We start from the raw sequence: 15,517 nt of genomic DNA, 5'->3' as shown, positions 1-15,517 counted from the left end.
AATCAATCCAATCACTTGCATCAGTTTAAACAAACTGGCAGGAAATCGCGACTTAAAAATTGCTTTTCGCCTGGATCGCGAATTATCGTGAAAAACTACAGCGCCGAAGCGTCGATACGACTTGTCGAACATTTTGCTGAAATTCACTAGGTGAATTAATTCGTTCCCGTTTACACGCTATTTCGTCGCGGAGATAACACTCCCGGCGGAACATTTGTTCGCGACCGCTTCATTTTCCCTGGTTTTGAAATAAAGTGATTTATCGGCGGTCACCGCGGTCCCTTCGATATTTATTGGTCGCGTGTGCCCATTATTATTGACGGCGCGGAGAACGCGTGAGTTCCGCCAAATTTGTTTTAATGCGGCGGACGCGATGTTAGCGACATGATGAACACTGCAGACGTTGTCGATTTTACGAAACGATACTGCACTACCTCCTGGATGTTTATCGATCGTTGCTTTCAGTCAAATTGATCGATAGATATATGACAATCTCCGCAATTTACTAGTACGAATTTTGTTTACTTTTTAGCTATTTTTAATATGACGAAGAAGTATCGTTTTCAGAGAGTTTCATATAGTAGCAAATATGTAAACGATAGTAATTAAATTAATTAAAATAATTGTCGAATGTTGAACACGATATAACAAGAAGATCCAATAATTCGATGCATACTTTTACTCGTAAGTAGTAGGTTGTCCGAAAAGTTTCTTTCGTTTCATAAGGTGATAATAGATGGACAACAATTTCTGTTTTATATTATTTTATTGAATTAGGTATAATCTATTTCGTTATATTTCTACTATTATATTCGTACATAATTCAATAAGCTAATGTAAAACAAACAACATTGTGCGTCTATTATTTCCTTATAAAACGAAAGAAACTTTTCGGACAACCTTATATCTACGTTCCACACAATTTTTTATTTTTATCAGTCCAATCGAAATCAGTAGTTTAAATGTCTTTTAGAATTGTTGTCGATACATGTGACTTTTTCTTTCAATTTTGTGCCAAAGTTTCCCCTAGGGTATTCAAAATATAGCGTACTTTTAACACGTTTTTATTGTTCATAAATAACAAAACAACGTGTACGGTTTATTTCTTCTTCGTCACATAAAATATAAAATACGAACCAAGGTATAAATACAACGATAAAACGAAGTAACGTAAAGTATCGTGAATAGATTTTACTAAATTTGTATAACAAAGTTATCCATTACCTATCGTTAATCACCTACAATCGATGATATCGCGTGCAGATTAAAATTCAGAGACAACTAATATTAGCCAAGACAAGGAAAACTAAACTAACTAAAATTCATAATACACTTAATAATAATACGACGAGGGAAAATTTAATGCGAAAACAATACCGATTTGAGGTACCTAATTCGTACAAGGGATTCTGGTTACTACCATTCGGGTAGCTCTCGCCTCGTCGATTCGTTTCACGCGACACCGAACGCGTGCATCCACGGCCTCGAAACGAGATGTTCCTCGTGTCGTGGGATCGTTTCAGAGGTCAAGCGGGCCGGTTCCATCGGTGGGTGCCATCGGCTTTCTCGGTGGAAGCCAACCGGTCGCAAATTGCACGCTCGAAAATGTACGATCGTGGCCAGTGCGTATAACCGGGACCGAAGCCACAGACTTGCGACAACAAATAAGGAATGAAAAATACAGCACTTGGCGCCCGTACAATGGCGATATTTATAAACGCACGCTGAATCCTTCCATCCTCGATAACCCATCTTTCTCACTCTCCTTTGCCCCTTTCCCTATTTTTTCTTTTCCTTTTGCATACACCGTCGCTCATAAGTATGCGGACATTTTAGTAGATTTTTATTAGCGACAGCTGATTGTTACTAAGGATATATGGAATCGATGGAAGACCAACGATTGAAAGCAATACTTTCGTTAGTATCTTCTTGTGGAATTAGAAGATGTATCGTACGTAGTTGTTCGAGTACAACAATGATGAAATTGGAAAAAAGTGATTTGTCAGCAGACAAAGGAAATCGATTTCATTTGGTAAAACTTGTAATTAAATCACGAAAGAAACGTTTTATGATGTTGGGATAAAAAATATTGTTTGCATTGTATTTTTACACTCACGTTGTTATCGCTGCCAAGTACGATAGCCAACGACGAATATTTCAATAATTGTCACGTGATTATTGCAGTGGAACCGTGATACAGCATTGAATGTTATAGTTTGGAAAACCTTTCTCTATCTTGCCTATAGTCTAACAACCAGACGAGCTATAACGAACTCTTTGAATAAGAAAAGATCTGCTATATAATGCTTGACCGTTATAAATGTCAACCTTTCTATTGCATATTAGCTTGTAAAAAGAAATTTTATCGTGTCGTGATATTTTACAACAACTATAACCAAGCAGACTTTTTATTTTTCATTCATTCTATTTTATTTTAGTTGTAATTTAAGACAAATTTATATTCTGCCAAAAATAAGTGAGTGGCCATATATTTTTGAGCGGTACTGTACAATGTCTTCTCCCTTCTCCGTTTCGTTCCTTCTCTTCACTTCCTTTTTCCCTTGCTTTTTATTTTCATTTTTTTTTACTTCGTCTCAGCTCCCTCTAGTTCGATCGTCTCTGACAAATTCCCAGACGGGAGGCACACGCCTAAAGGATCGACTTCATAAATTCTCGGCCGCGGTAAACCAGCGAACGGACCTCCTTCGTGGATTTATTCGAACCTCGCTGCAGGATCTTCGTGGTCGCTAGAATTTTTCCAACGACGAACAAACCGAGCTTTCAAACGTCTTTCACGGAGGTGGGATGCTTCGTCGCGACGGACACGCTGCCCTTTTACGAGCTGTAAAATCGGACGATCGACCTTCGCGATGGACAGCGGATATTTCGACGTGTCTTTGATATCTCGAGTATTCGAGCTTTGGTCTTCGGATGAGGACTGGATAGCCAGGGTATGGCAGAGGTAGTTTGAGATCGAGAGATTAACAATTTCGCAGCCTATAATTTCCTCGTTTCCTTAAAACTAAAAACGAAAACGCAAACAAGAAGTTTGCAGTTGATTGTTGTACTGCTCACAAGGATCTTATGTTTTATGTAACAGGATTTTATTTGATACGTGATGTTGCTTATATTCTGTGTGTTCTGTTCTATATTATTATTTATTATCATTCATTTATATTAGTATTCTATATTTTATACTCTGTGTTACTATTTTTTTTCCTTATTATCGTTACAAGGAGATTGGTTTATGTTGAGAAGATGATGTATTTATTATAAAATACAATGGTGTAATGATTAGTAGATAGAAAGAAATTTGCTAAATATAGCTGTGTGTTCATAGCATTGGATCGTATTTCATTTTATTATTGTACCAATGCATGAATAATTTTTAATTCTGCAACTGGACAGAGTAACTAAATAAATGGATGAAGCAATGAAAGTATATTTACAGGAATAAATATTACCATAGCTTGGTTATAAGAATATTCTACGCCTATTCGCAAATTCCACGAATCTCTACAACTTTTTAATCCATTTTCTATTAATTTTTCATTCTTCTGTCATTGTTAGTTTCAGGCCGTAAAATTTACCATAGAATTAGAATAATAAAATTCATATTACAATCCTAAAACGTATTAATGCATAATTTGAGATTTAAATACAAAATTTGTCAAGTTAAACCTAGAACGAAGCACTGAAGAAATCCTAAAGAATGAACGCGAAGCTGTCGCGCAAACAAAAACGATGCTCCAGCTGCACTTTTCGAAGACCACCTGAAAGCCCTGAGGTGTAACTTAATCGTGGCGCATGTAGTTTGCCGGAAGCCCTCCAAACGAAAGTTCAACCGAGAATATCTTTATGGTTTCCAATGATCAGCCATGGAATCGATTTTTCGCTTCTCGATGGAATTCCTCAACTTCCTAACAAGATATTACGTTTGTTAAATTCGAACATTCGTTAAATGTTAAACATTCAAAGAACGACGAAACACGTTTTCTACAATTTTTATAAAGGAGCATAAAATTTAAAATTCCCGGACACTCTAAAAGTGTCGCAATGCAGAGAAAAATGCTCAAAGCTTTCGCTCTCATTTGCAAGAAGCTAATTATAATAATTATAATCGTCCACGTATTTAGTAAAATACTCAAATATAGCGTTTAAAGATATATAAAAATCCTACGAGTCAACGAAGATAAAAAATTGATAAAAACTACACCGAAGACCTTCGTACTCATCTAGGAAAGTAATCGTAATTAAGTATTCTCGTTTTTTTGAAATAGTCAGATACGTTTAAAAATGTATGAAAATTCTATAAATCGTTAAGAATGAAACTAAGGAAACACCTATAGCTGAAACTTTCACGGTCATTTATAAATCAGTGACTATGACAATTCTATCTATCCACATCTTCAATAAGCGCCTGAAAGATTCGGAAATGCACGGTAATCTCGATTCCACGAATGACAGTATCAGGAGATCGAGAGATCGATACGTGACCTCTAATCGATATTCCACGGACCATTCGAAACGTTGAAGCGAAGGTTGGAACAAATTCCTGCGGCAAAAGTGCCGCCAGCGTTTAACGGATGCGAGAGTATCATTTACATGAGGCGTAAGTACGGTTGTAACGCGTGTTCAACGCGGAAAACAGCGAATCACGCGGAACGGAGCGGAATAGCTCTTTCATCGCGAACTATAGAGGATCAGGAGGAAAACTCGGCCGGCGTGGGACATAGGGAAATAGGGATCCTGAAAGCTGGTAAATATTGACGTTAAACCGAGCAATAATAGCGGGTCTTGGAAAAGAAAATCTCGTTGCGGCGCGTTACGAGAGAAGCCGCAGGGGAAATTGAGAAGCGAAGATGCGGCAAGATGGAGTAAGGAATTTATTTGTTTAAACCAGACACAGAGCTTGGAACGTTTATGACGATGATGCATACTTGAAGTTCAAAGAGAGTATATATGTACAGTGACTGGCGAAATCATTTCAAACATTTGCTATAGACACTTTTTATGAACACAATATCGTGCTGACTGTTCAAATTTCACTAGCATTGGAACGAGTAAACCGCGGATATTTACGACAATTCACATTTCTACGAATGTAATTGAAGAACTGGAACTTGGATGAGAAATTGTTATACTTATTTTCTGCATACTTATCTACTCGCACGTGTATGTATAAACATTCGTTGAAGTTTCTCAAATAAGAAAACAAAAATATTATAAAGAATATTACTTCGAATATTTTACATATTTTTGCATATTATGTGCATTCTGTATATTTTTGCATCTTTGAATTTTCAATAAACGTATCTATCGTTTCCTTTATTCTATATATAAAATTTGCTTCGTCTGTATTTCCATTATATTGTACTATGATTCATACATCGTTTCGATTAGTTTTCGAATTTTGAAAAGAAAAAAAAGAAAGAACAGATAATTTACATGGAGATGAACATGAAATCGTCTAAGGATCCTGCTCATGGGTGTCCCCGAGCGTACAAACGTTTCACGACCGGCTGCCACCGTAAACTGTGAACCGTACAAGCCAGGTACAAGCGCAACTACGATTTTGTGTCTCCTTCTGCTATGGTAAATTATGAAAGAGACCCGAGAGGCGCCAAGAATCACCGCAAACAATGGTCAAGTCGAGCGTACGATCCAAACTTCGACGATTCTCGTCTGAATGCTGCAATACTCATCTCATTCGTCGAATATGATTCATTTACCTTTATTCGTTTTATTTTTTTGTAATACACGCATTCTTTGGAATATTATCGAAGAAATAAAAAAAGTAGTAGTTAAAAAATGAAATAGTTAATGACCTTTATGCTACATCAATCATACAAAGAAATAATCATTACACATCTCTATTTCATGAACTATAGCTACATAATCTCTACATGCAATCGCTTTTTACTAAAAATATATATAGGGACATACATACGCAAGCAACACGTCAGTATTATACTTCCAACTTCTTATGAATTTTCACCCATGTAACAGGAATTCATGTGCATAAATTCAATTCTACTGTATTTATTAATATTTTTACTAACTTACAATCCTACTACTTCTCTATAAAGTTTATTAATATTTTATTCTAGTGTTTTACAGCCCCATCACAAATAAGATTTCTAGAATTTCCTACGCATCTGTCTAATCGTCCAAAAATTCCATCGTCAACATGAAAAGCCTCCAATCCACTCGTAAAGCGAGGAATACGCGTGGAAACACGGTAATGGGAATTCACGTTTAAATAAATGGATTTAAAAGTGGATGAAAACTCACTTGATCGTGCGCAATTAAAATTGCGCTTAAATACAGAGAATCTCACTGTGCCTACTTATTAATATTTCTACTTACAATTATTCTTGTTTTACCATTTAGCAAAAATTTACTGTGCTATCTTACAACTGCAAAACTTTCATAATTTCATAGTCACTGGCCTGATCGTCCCGAGATGCAACCATCAGCATCATAAACCTGTAACCCATTCGCGAAGTAAGGAATACACGTGAAAACAAATGAAAACATTCTGAAACCGAGGTAGGAAGCTGTTGGTTGTGTAGAGGTTAACAAGGGTCGGTTCATCGATCTGGAATCTCGATGTGCTCTCCGCCGTCACGAGTTTCCCGTTCTTTCGCGAGCCTCTCCGCAACAGTCGCCAGTTTTAAGATCCACGACACGAATAACGTCCAACACGTGACCAGCCGTGGGCTTCATCGTTCACCGCGTCTCCTCAGCCACGAAGGGACACGACGAGGCTTGTTTTTACTCGACCTGGTATCAACGTATCGTCGTCTCCAACCTTCCTATACGTATACGTGTGCGTCTGTATCTGGATGCTGGCAGAGAGGCTTCTCTGAGCTTCGACGTCCGCGGAAACTTAAATCGTAAAAGTTTAATGGCGTTACGGGCTGAAGGAACGCGCGTGCATCGAAATCGATACGCCACCCTCCACTACGCTTGATTTCTACTGCGAACCTGTCGCGCCATACTACCTTTTTCCGCTCCCTAATTGGATCCACCTGAGGTAGTCGAACCGAGCTGATTTTCTATTTTTGGGCTAATTTAGTTTTAGAAGCGTGGGTGTACTCGAATTGATAGATTTAGGGTATTAGGATGGAGGATAGCTTCGCTAAATAAGGATGTTTTTAACGCGTTAATTGTCATGGTGACAATCAGTTATCCACGTTTTTCTGAACCTTTTACAACGATTATAATGAGATACATTTGATGGAGTAAAAAATTTTCAACGATGAGAATGATTTAGATAGCATTGCCAGAGAAAAAGGGCGCAAATGCGATATAGTACTTTCACAAGAATCAAACGTTACGGTATAGTACATTTTGATCTGTCGAGGCTCGCAGAGCAAAATGAATAATTTGCATGTGCATTATGCATACCTATACGGAGATTCTTCACTTTATAGTGAATTTTCGTTATAATATCTTACGGGAACTAAAACTATTATAAAACAGTTCCAAAAATCAAGTGAAAACGCAAGGTACCGAAAAAGTTTCATGCTCTCTGAGATTACTAAATACGAAATGCATTGTGTCGGAATAAACCGACATTTCCTCCGGTATTACACTCGGTCAGCATCGTCAGAGTTAGCTCAAATATGTAATATTTAAGAAGTAAGATAACTAAGCTTTCTCTATTTTCATCAACAATTCACAACTCGCTCCCAAAGGTTCCATGACTTGAAGTAACTGCATAACAATTGTATGGTGTTTGTGCAAGAATTACGCGTTCGTAGATTACTGACTCGTATTTCGTGAAACACTACACTATTCTGCTCTTAAAATAGAGCTGTCCTACTTTGGAATTTGCTAGCTTTCGAAATAAATATTCCACTTTAGAATTCAAAGTCTTACGAAATGAATATACTATTCCAGTAAATTTGGCGAAAATTTGATGTGCAAAAATCTCTACGTAGATACATAGTATATACGATATTATAATATATATAGAAAATATACAAAAAATAAAATATTCATTACGATATAAAACACCCCCAAAAACATGAATTTAAATAAACATTCGTCTAACCGTTACCCTTAACACCAATTTTCGCAAATTCACTTTCACGACAGAACATAAAGTCGACAGGCTACCAAAACCAAAAGATATCATATTCAAAATTCAAAAACGACTGCCCGCAACTTCTTTCCTCTCCAGCAAAGATCCAGAAAGTTATTTGATTCGAAAGAAGGAACCCTCCATCGTTTTCATCTCCCTAAAAGGAGAACGGCCACTTGGCGAACAGGCTGGTGAATTTTTTCCTCGAAGTTCGGGTTTAATTTCAGCCCGAAAGCCTTGGTCGGACGAAGTTTCGAGTAGGCGAAAAACGGGTGGAAAGTACAACGAGGCCGGAAGGAAGGAAGGAAGGAAGGAAGGAAGGAAGGAAGGAAGGAAGGAAGGAAGGAAGGAAGGAAGCAAGGAAGGAAGTAAAGAAGGAAGGAAGCAAAAGAGGAGAGAGGAAGAAATAAGGGGGGCGGAAAACGGGGGTCGAAGTTTCGTTCGAATGTTCTCTCTTACGGCAGAGCCAGCCGGAAGTTATTCGAGAACCGGCTCGAGACTTCTTCATTATTGCGTCTTTAATGAACCTTAAAATATTCCACGCTGCCCGATCACGATCATCCATTGGCAAGGAAAGACCTGGAAAGCTGGCCCGAAAAGCGGAAATGTTTGGAACGTGGTTGGTGCGAGAGTTCGTTTCAACGACAACAGCTTTTATACAAGTACAGCGTAAGAGTAATATTCGCGCCGGGGGAGGAGCTCTGGGAATTGCGAGACTCGTAAATACCCAATTACTCGTTTCGAGAGGTTACGAGCTTTATGAAGTCTCCCTTGAACTATGTTGCCACGAGGGGAAATATACTGTATTATCCAATTTTCTTTTCAAATTTTTAAGCTTTATAATAATTAAGGATTCGTATAATTTTCATAATTGTTAATTATAGAAACATATCTTTTCTGGTGGTTTCTGAAGGGGATTAATAAGTAATTTTGCTGGAAAATATACGTTTGTCGTTGGCCAGAATCGGTCAGAATGACGAGTCCCTGATTTTTCACAGAAATATTTCCGATTTACGACTTAAGTGTATTCTTGGAAGTTTGAATGAATTTTTTGAAAATATAGAAATATATAAAAGCTTGCCTTTCTCCTTGCAATATGTAATATTTTACACATCTGTATTCTGATTTTTTCAATACAACTTTGAAGCATATTTCAAACGTCGATAGCTTATTAGTATCGATTCCAAAGCTACCACTTTCGATCTCTTTGCATTATCTATATATTCGGAAAATATGTACAAAGAGAAGAAAACATTTCGTAAGAATAGAAGCTTAAACATCGCTACGAATTATTACAAAATAAATTTGCTCAGCTGCGTTGGCTTTTCTACCTCGCGTGATTCAATCATCCCCGCAATCCCATCAACACGTCACGGCTATTCTCTGCATCGCGCACGCAAATCAAACTCAATCGCTTCCAATAATCGATAATTAAACACTCCAATAAATCAACAATTAAATAACACGCAGCAATTAATGACAACTATCGTTACAATTCCTGCGATGTTATCCCAAGGATCGAATTCTATTCCACGATCTACAAATCTCTACCACCTCTCTCTGTACACTCAATCTCTGTCTAAAGCCACCTACATATATATCTCATTCACCCACTTTATTCCTGCGTGCACGCTGTATCAAAGCACCGTGTCCCGTTAACGACACTAATAATCATTAATCCACGCCCACGATAAATGCACGACATTCTCGTTCGAGCCGCACGAGAAGGAAGCAAAACGAGACGGGAAACCAAGTGGAGAACCCGCAGGGAGTTTATCGATAACGAGTATCCTTCGAAAAAGTTGCCATGGTTTTTATACTGTTATGATGCATGTAGTTCCGATAAATATTGTGACAATAGAAATATACACGTGATTCGGGATAATATACACAGGCTCACGAAAGTATTCGAACACCTTTATAAATATACGTATCGTGCGTGTTATACTGTTATATTGTCATGCTAAATTTGCAATTTCATTAGCATTTTTATGAGACTATCATGATTATATTTGTTACTTTGAGTTCTAGGAAGAGAAAGCGGAGACACTTGAGGGTGCCATAAATTAACTCCTCTACCTTCATGGACTAGTGACCTCAATGGATCGCGACTACGACGCCTAAAATATCTTTGCATTCCTTGTGCAATCATCGGCACGGACGAACGTCATTATTATAGAATTTACGAATTTGGCGCGGTTGGATGTGAAAGCGAAGATGAATGTAGAAGTAAATATTGGGTTGACAACTAAGTGATTGCGGATTTTGCCCACCTAATGATAAAATCCGCAATCACTTAGTTGCCAATTCAATATATATATTCATAGGTGAGTGTCATACAGCGGAGCATATTCCTAGGTGCGATTAAAGCCAACAGTAAGTTCGAGTTTCATTGTTTATATGCATTGTTTATGTAAGAATAAATTCAAATAATATTATGGTATTTTTTTGTTGAAAGAAAACATTAGCAAACAACGAAATTATAAGAGTGAAGCAGAGTTTCGTTCGTACATGTGCACCATTCTATGGTTTAACTTCAACTGTGTGATGATGATGTCGCTAGAAGTTAATTATTACGTGGTAAAAGAGACGCTATAACAGTATATATTTAAAACGCAATTTACGAAACATCCATAGAAGATGTCGTGTTCTTTGATCATAAAGCTCTTAACAATTGCTATTAAATCTTCAAAGCGGAAATAGTTTCTCTTATTAGGCTGATAATTTATCGGGTCGTATATTTCCTGATGCCAGCGAGGTTAAATGTTAGAAAGGAACGTTTCGTAAGTACTTAGCCTAAAGCATTCGCCAGGAATCAGCGAACTAGAAATTGTAAATTCGAAAACCGCGCGGTCCTGTGGCGCAACGGATAACGCGTCTGACTACGGATCAGAAGATTCCAGGTTCGAATCCTGGCAGGATCGACTTCTTTTTTAGTTTTTTTAATGTTTCTTTTGAACAAGAATAGTTGCTTTAAATTTTTTATGACATTCCGACGTTAGTTTTGCGAAATTTCAACGTCTAACTTTGTTGAAAGTAAATTGAACGTTGAAATTGAATTTGTCACGTGCGAAGATCGTATCAATTTTGAACAAGTATAATGATTTTAGATATATGTATCAATTTTCGTGAATTTGAGTGAACGAGATAAGATTTCTGTTTTAACTAAGAAGAAATCAGGTTAGTGTCTATTTGTAGTTTCTGTGGGCAAGGATACTCGAAACTGCTATCATAAAATTTTCTATTGAATTTTTACGGCAAAAATAGCAACAAATGAATGGTTTTTTTAAGAAATGTAATGAAATTTGTTTTCTAAATGTATAAAAATTGCCAGATATTGAAAAAAAAAGTTGGCCCATGGGGGGATCGAACCCACGACCTTCGCGTTATTAGCACGACGCTCTAACCAACTGAGCTAATGGGCCGTTGAAATTGTGGGTTCAATTCAGTTTTAAATAGCACATAACATCAATATCTATATTTAATACAAAAAGAGGTTATGATGAAGCAATATTTTGACAAATATTTATGAATGTTTGTATTTCCATATGACCCATATCTAAGTTTATATCATTAAAAATAACACGCATCGGTTCTACATAGAATATATGTCAGCGACGATGCATTTTCAAGACGATATAATGGCAGGTAGCCCGCCGTTATTTAGCCTTACCATAATTTATGGTGGAATGGAGGACTCAATAAAAATTTCCGTAGGTTACACAAGTGAATGTCTGAAAAGTCGATAACCTGTGACTAGAAATCGCCTAATTATGAGGCATCGATTATGACTGCTCAGTTAGCTAGAGTTTACTATGAAGCGATGTTTTTTTGGCAAGTGGACAGTGAGGAAGGGTACAACACTTACCCTAAAATTTGGAACGTGAAAAAGCTACCTGGAGAAATTTCTAACATACATATATACGTATATAGTAAATAGTATATACGTTGACCAACTTCCTATGGGTTACAATAACGAGCAATTGAAATTCCAATATCTATACTTCGATTAACAGCATTTTGTAATGTAGTTTCGTATATCTTTCAGTTTAACAGTATAACATTGCTACAATATTTGATCGTCTAAAAATAAATGGTCTCTATCAAAGTTGAGAACGCGAATGGACACTCGAAATGGAGCATCGTCAGAGGTAAGATTTGAGATTAGATATCGCTATCTAACTCAATTTCTCGTATAATTTCAATTCAAATTTTCAATTACAGCTTGAACCATATCATCTATTTCGATCTATAATTACAGATAAGGTTATATAATCTCGAAATTGAAAGCGCTGTTTTGCAGAACACAAGAATCGTATACTATTTTTCAAATGATCGACGTACATTGGTAAAATCGAAAAAGATATCTGACAGAGGCACATAATTAGACGAACTGATCAGTATTTTTTATGCAGACGAAATTTTCAGTGCTTCCTGATCAGAACAATTTTTATATGTTTTCCGTTCTCTTAATTTTCATTAAGAATCGTCAGGATTGAAAATTCTCAGGTTTGGAACTGGAATACGAAGAATATCTCTTTCTTTAGATATTAAATACAAATAAAAATGTAAATTCCTCCGTTAAAAAATTTGTAAATCTTGTAGATATTGATTAGCTAAATGATTCATAACACAGGATGATCTTATATTTATGATACGAACATTTTTGTTCAGGTAATCGAATAACTTTGTTTTCAGCGAAAGAAACCCGCTAACATTGTTAGTGAAGATGCAAACAAGGATTTCTTTCAATTTCTATTCTTGTTTCTCTTCTCTTTCTACAAGAAATTATTTTTAAATTTTCCAATTTTATTTTTAATAAACGTTTCGATAATCGATCAATACGGTAATTAGCGTTCTGATTATCAAAGTTCAACCGAGTTACTGCTCTACAGTTGAAGTGACGTCGAGCGTGGGAGAGTCATCACAACCTTTGGTATCGATTTTTAAGACAAAGTTCATTCACGCGCGAGTCTTTTTTGGCGAAACAAATGACATGAACGTGACAAGGTCAAGGTAGGTGCAAGCTGTAGATCAAAGTTTTACGGCTGATCTCTGACTCGGTGGCTCGCAAGGTTCCGAAGGCGGTCTTGCGGACGTCGAAAAACATACATTCGGCTGAGCGGGTCGCATCGCCGCTATAAATCTTCAGCTTTATGTTACGATCCTGAAAATACGCTGCGAGATGCCTGGCGACACGCCAGCGACCGGACTGAAACAGAACGCACGCGGCTCCGCAGGTCACGCTCGAAACAAACTTTTCTAGAATCATTCAATCATACAGAGACGAGATTTAACCCTTCTTTATACTGTAGCTTGGACGAGAAAGTCAGACAAGATGTCAAGTATACATAGTACTGTAATATATCGGTGAGTAAAACTCTTCTAATAAAATTTTTTTGTATTATACGATATGGGTATCATTTATCGACCACATTAACTTTCAATCTTGACGAAATTCGTTAAATAAAATTTTCTTCAAGTTGAAATTTTGTATGGATATCGGTGGGCATCGTAGAAGAACGAACAATTTCAATGAATAAATTATTATAACTTCAATTTAAATTTATAACTTCAATTTAGAAATGATACAGAAAAACCAATATTAAATTTTATTTTTAAGGTCAGATTATCTGTGTTTTAATCTGGCTTCTAAGATTAATATTCTACATTACGAACAAATATTGGTAAGTTCGAGAACTTGGCGATAATATGCTTTTATTTTTCTATCTCTCATCGAACGCGTATATTACATGCTTCGTTCATTAAACGAATAGACTTGATTTGTAATATTATTCTTGACGATTACTTCTTAAATGTAACTAATATTATTTTTATAATTTAATTAGCATTACTTCGCGATCCATTGTCTACGATGTTCGTCATTAAACATAATTTATCGGCACGTAACGAAAACATTTCATTGTGAAAAATATCGTCGGCAAATTAATGACGACACGTGCACCGATTCGTCGGCGCAACAACAACCGGTGAATAACAATTACTCAGAGTAATTAATTATATTTCGTTGATATGAATGCACGACGGTGCTGATAAATATTAGAACGAAGTTATTAATCTCTTGAGAGGCAGAAGTGCACGTGTGGACTCTGCATAAGCATTATCTAATTGTGTCTCCCGTATATACTCTGTATTTTGCAATTTCATTGCCATAAAGACAAACACAATCGTAAAATAATCGAGCAATCTTTTCTGGTAATTATCTCCTCACGAAGTATTTCAAAAGAAATTATTCCTGATCATTTGTTATTGTATTAATTGCAATTTCTACCATTTTTTAAATTGAAATTATGGCGTGAGATACGTGCTAATCACTGAATCCTTTCTTTACAACACATTTTCACTGGCGGGCAAGAGGAAGTTAATAATACAAGAAGTATAAAAGATAACTGTTAATAATATGTTAAAACTTTAATACGGAAGTCGCTAAAATTTGTATGTATAGTTTCTTAATTTTAAACATTTTTTTGTCTTTAGACACTTCGTGGATATTTGAATACTTGAAAACTCGAAACGTAATTACAGATCTCGAATGTACGAATAAAATAAAATTATTATACCTCTATATTTCACCTTCAATAGCGACGTCTCATTCCTGGCAGAGAAATGTTACAATCTTCAAGCGTACTCCTATGAAATTTAATTCCGCGTAATTTAATTACTTGAAAGAAGATTAGCTTTTGCCCATGTGACAATGTACCGAATTTGCGTTTTAATCCAGAAAAACAGAGAGAAGGAGGAAGGAACTAGACGGAGATACAAATCTTTAATTATCGTCAATGACGATATGCGGATTAAACATCGTACGGGAAAGGCATCCGCGAAATAATTTCTCCTCTGGGCTGCGTTTAAAGTTTATTTGCGTATCCGTGACACGAGCACGTTGCCGGTGCCAACGCGACGTACACTGAAATAAGAGACACCACTTAAGCGACAGATTTATGCGAACAGATATATACGCGTTTCTCACAAAAGAACCAATTTTTTTTACGTTGCTTCTTTGCACGACGCGGTGCTTCTTCGTGAATTACGATCCCAACAGTCTTGTTTTGTTCTATAATTTTACGTCGTGTACAGCAATTTAGTTGACTGCGATGTATGCAATGGAATTTCACTTGCTGCAACGAAATTTTAATTATCGTTTGATTAAATAAACCGTTTGTCAGACGAATCATGTGACACGAACATAACATTGCAGTTTAATAAGTTATGAAATAACTAAAGGATAAATATATTTGTTTTAGATAAAACCGGTGTCTCATTTTAGTGCGTTGTGTCTTTTTTATAAAACCATTGGAGGAAACATGTTTTTCTTATTCGCGATAAATGAAAATCTATTCTTCTCATGAGCTACAAAGGAAGAAATTCTGAAAGAGTTAATATGAAAATTATAATCCAAAAACG

At 36.4% G+C, this 15,517-nt stretch overlaps 2 non-coding genes across 2 annotated transcripts; one reads left to right on the top strand and one right to left on the bottom strand.

Annotated features, from left to right (window-relative positions):
• Positions 1–10,943: 10,943 nt before the first annotated feature.
• TRNAR-ACG lies at positions 10,944–11,016 on the top strand. Its single transcript has one exon. It is a non-coding gene; the product is annotated as a tRNA-Arg (tRNA).
• Positions 11,017–11,443: 427 nt separating this feature from the next.
• TRNAI-AAU lies at positions 11,444–11,517 on the bottom strand. Its single transcript has one exon. It is a non-coding gene; the product is annotated as a tRNA-Ile (tRNA).
• Between the last annotated feature and the right edge of the window lie 4,000 nt (positions 11,518–15,517).

This window comes from Bombus impatiens, unplaced genomic scaffold, assembly GCF_000188095.3.
Source record: "Bombus impatiens unplaced genomic scaffold, BIMP_2.2 scf_0092, whole genome shotgun sequence".
Classification (NCBI taxonomy): domain Eukaryota; kingdom Metazoa; phylum Arthropoda; class Insecta; order Hymenoptera; family Apidae; genus Bombus; species Bombus impatiens.
This window is presented reverse-complemented; position numbering and strand designations above follow the sequence as displayed.